This window comes from Gossypium hirsutum, chromosome A10 (assembly GCF_007990345.1).
Source record: "Gossypium hirsutum isolate 1008001.06 chromosome A10, Gossypium_hirsutum_v2.1, whole genome shotgun sequence".
Taxonomy (NCBI): domain Eukaryota; kingdom Viridiplantae; phylum Streptophyta; class Magnoliopsida; order Malvales; family Malvaceae; genus Gossypium; species Gossypium hirsutum.
This window is the reverse complement of record NC_053433.1, coordinates 82769554-82773374: the sequence shown is the minus strand read 5'-3', so window position 1 is coordinate 82773374 and position 3821 is coordinate 82769554. Positions and strand designations below refer to the sequence as shown.

Below are 3821 nucleotides of genomic sequence, written 5' to 3'. Positions count from 1 at the left end.
GAAATGGAGCAAACCTTACTCAAAATCCTATCCTTATTGCTGACGATAGGGATAGAGCCTTAAGACAATATGATGTGCCAGTATTTAATGATCTTAATCCAAGCATTAGGAGACCCGAAATTGAGGTACAACAATTCAAGATGAAGCCAATCATGTTTCAGATGCTTCAGACGGAGGGTCAATTCAGTGGAATGCCTACTGAAGATCCTCATCTTCACCTAAGACTATTTATGGAGGTGAGCAACTCTTTCAAATTAGCTGGATTTCCTGAAGATGCATTACCATTGAATCTGTTCCCGTACTCACTAAGGTACAAAGCTCGAGCCTGGTTGAATTCATTGTTACCAAACTCAATTTCTATATGGCAAGAGTTAGCCGAAAGATTCCTCATAAAGTATTTCCCGCCAAGCAAGAACACTAAGTTGAGGAACGAGATTACTGCCTTCCAACAAATGGATGATAAGTCCTTATATGAGGCATGGGAACGATACAAAGAACTATTACGGAAATACCTTCACCATGGAATCCCACATTGCATCCAACTTAAGACATTTTATAATGGTCTCAATGCTCACACGAGGATGGTAGTGGACGCTTCTACTAATGGTGCTCTCCTTTCTAAGTCTTATAATGAGGCTTACAAAATCATCGAGAGGATTACCAGTAACAATTATCAATTGCCAACCAATCGAGCCGCGTCAGAAGATGAGTCACTAGAATACATGAAGTGGACGCTCTCACTTCACTTGCATCTCAAGTATCTTCAATCTCTTCAATGCTTAAGAATCTTACCACTAATGGGCCTAACAGTTTTACAGCCCAACCACCTCACCAATTCAAGAAATTCCTAGACGTACTCAAGCAACTTCACATCAACATCCCGTTGGTTGAAGCACTTGAACAAATGTTGAACTATGTCAAGTTCATGAAGGATATTCTGCCAAAAAATAAAGACATGGAGAGTTTGAGACGGTAACTCTGATGAAGGAATGCAGCGCATATTTTCAAGACGAACTATCCCCAAAGTTGAAGGATCCTGGATGTTTTACCATACCTTGCAACATTGGAGGAACATATTGTGGTAAGGCATTATGTGACTTGGGTGCAAGTATAAACTTGATGCCTATGTCAACCTTAGAAAGTTGGGGATAAGGGAAGTTAGACCTACTACAGTTACACTTCAACTAGCAGATCGATCTTTAGCACATCCAGAAGGAAAATTTGAGGATGTATTGGTACGTGTAGATAAATTTATCTTCCCTAGTGAATTTGTTATCCTAGACTTTGAAGCAGGCAAAAAAGTGTTAATTATCCTAGGAAGATCGTTCTTAACAACCGAAAGGACCCTTATTGATGTGCAGAAGGGCGAGCTTACGATGCGTGTTCAAGATGATCAAGTAACATTTAATGTTTTTAAGTCTATGCTATTTCCTGACACAATTGATGATTGTTCTACAGTATCCGATTTAGAGGATTTAATAGTGGAAAAGGAGCTCAACTATGTTGAGGATCTGTTGGAACAAATTTTGACATCAGATCCTCCAAATGATGAAAAAGAGCATGAATACTTAGCATTGTTCGAAGCTAATCAAATGGGATTTAATCCGCAATCTTGTTTTGAATCTTTGGAGTTAGAAAAGAGGGTGTATGCCCAACCAAAAGTGTCAATCGAGGAACCACCTAAATTAGAACTTAAGGTATTACCTTCACATTTAAAATATGTTTATTTAGGTAACACTTCTACTCTGCCTGTGATTGTTCAAGTAGAATTAACTACTGAGCAAGAAGAGAAACTCATCTCAGTGTTGAAACAATTCAAGAAGGCTATCAGATGGACCATCGTCGATATTTACAGTATTAGTCCATCTGTATGCATGTACAAGATTATCCTGGAAGATGGCGAAAAAGGGACGATTGATGGACAACGAAGACTGAACCCCATCTTGAAGGACGTGGTGAAAAAGGAGATTATCAAGTGGTTAGATGCGGGTATCATTTATCGCATCTCAGACAGTTCGTGGGTAAGTCCAGTCCAGTGCATGCCAAAGAAGGGAGGTATCATAGTCGTATAAAACGAGAATAATAAGTTGAAACCAACTAGAACAGTTACGGGATAGAGGATTTGCATCGACTATCGGAAGCTGAACAAAGAGACTACAAAAGATCACTTTCTTTTACCGTTCTTGGACCAGATGCTAGATAGACTCACTGGGCAAGACTATTACTATTTTCTCAATGGATACTCGGGGTATAATCAGATTATAGTAGCACTGAAAGATCAACATAAGACAATGTTCACCTGCCCGTACGATACATTTGCATAGACGCATGCCATTTGGTTTATGTAATGCACCTGCTACATTTGAAAGATGCATGATGTCTATTTTTACTGACATGGTTGAGAAGTACTTGGAAGTTTTTATGGATGACTTTTCAGTGTTCGGAGATACTTACGATGATTGCTTAGCCAATCTAGCTAAGGTACTAAGTTGATACGAATAAACGAACCTCGTACTTAACTAGGAGAAGTGTCATTTCATGGTACGCGAAGGCATCGTTCTAGGGCATTGGATAACGAGACATAGAATCGAGGTAGACAAAGCAAAGGTAGATGTTATTGAAAAACTCCCACCTTCAACATCTGTAAAGGGTGTTAGGAGCTTTTTGGGCCACGCCAGTTTCTATCGAAGATTTATCGAGGACTTCTCCAAAATTGCTAAACCCTTATGCAAATATTGGAGAAGGACACGACGTTCAAGTTCGATGATGAATGCTTAAAAGCTTTCAAGGATTTGAAGATTCGATTAGTTACGACACCCATAATCTTCACACCAGACTAGGATTTTCCATTTGAATTAATGTGTGATGCAAGCGACTTCGCGATAGGAGCTGTCATGGGTCAATGAAGGAACAAAGTTTTCCATCCTATCTACTATGCAAGTCGGACTCTTACAGGAGCTCAACTGAACTATACAGTAATAGAAAAAGAGTTACTTGCTATTGTTTTTGCTTTTGACAAGTTTTGATCTTATTCTGTAGGAACCAAAGTAACTGTTTATACAGACCACTCGGCAATTAAGTACTTACTTGCCAAGAAAGATACTAAACCGAGACTAATCCGGTGGGTGCTTCTACTTCAAGAGTTCGATCTAGAAATTCAAGATTGGAAGGGAGTAGAGAACAAAGTTGCATATCACTTGTCTAGATTGGAGCCGCAAGAAGGGAATTCTCCTATCATACCAATTCAAGAAACATTTCCAGATGACCACATACTGAAGGTAAGTCATGTCCATAGTACCCCTTGGTTTGTTGATATTGCTAACTATTTAGCTTGTGGTTTGATGCCAATTGATAAGACTTATCAACAAAGGAGAAAGTTTCTTCACGATGTGAAGTATTATTTTTGGGAAGAGTCATATTTGTTTAAAAGGTGTGCAAATCAGGTGATCAGGAGATGCGTGGCAGAAGATGAAGTACAAAAGATTTTATACCATTGTCACTTAGCTCCGAATGGGGGACACTTCAGATGTACTCGTATGGCGACGGCCAAAGTATTGCAAGTGGGATTCTTTTGGCCAACACTATTCAAGGATGCATATGCGTACGTAAAGAGCTGCGACCGATGTCAAAGGGTCGGAAATTCCACCAATAGAAATGAGATGCCTCGAACAAACATCATTAAGGTAGAATTGTTTGATGTATGGGGTATTGACTTTCTTGGTCCTTTCCCTCCATATTTTGGTCACAAGTATATATTGATAGCAGTCTAAGTGGGTAGAGGCTGAAGCTTATCCGAAAAACGATGCTAGGGTTGTAATTAA

At 39.4% G+C, this 3821-nt stretch overlaps 1 non-coding gene across 1 annotated transcript; it reads right to left on the bottom strand.

Annotated features, from left to right (window-relative positions):
- Positions 1-419: 419 nt before the first annotated feature.
- On the bottom strand, positions 420-526 carry LOC121209055 (small nucleolar RNA R71). The gene has a single exon (XR_005904173.1). It is a non-coding gene; the product is annotated as a small nucleolar RNA R71 (small nucleolar RNA).
- Between the last annotated feature and the right edge of the window lie 3295 nt (positions 527-3821).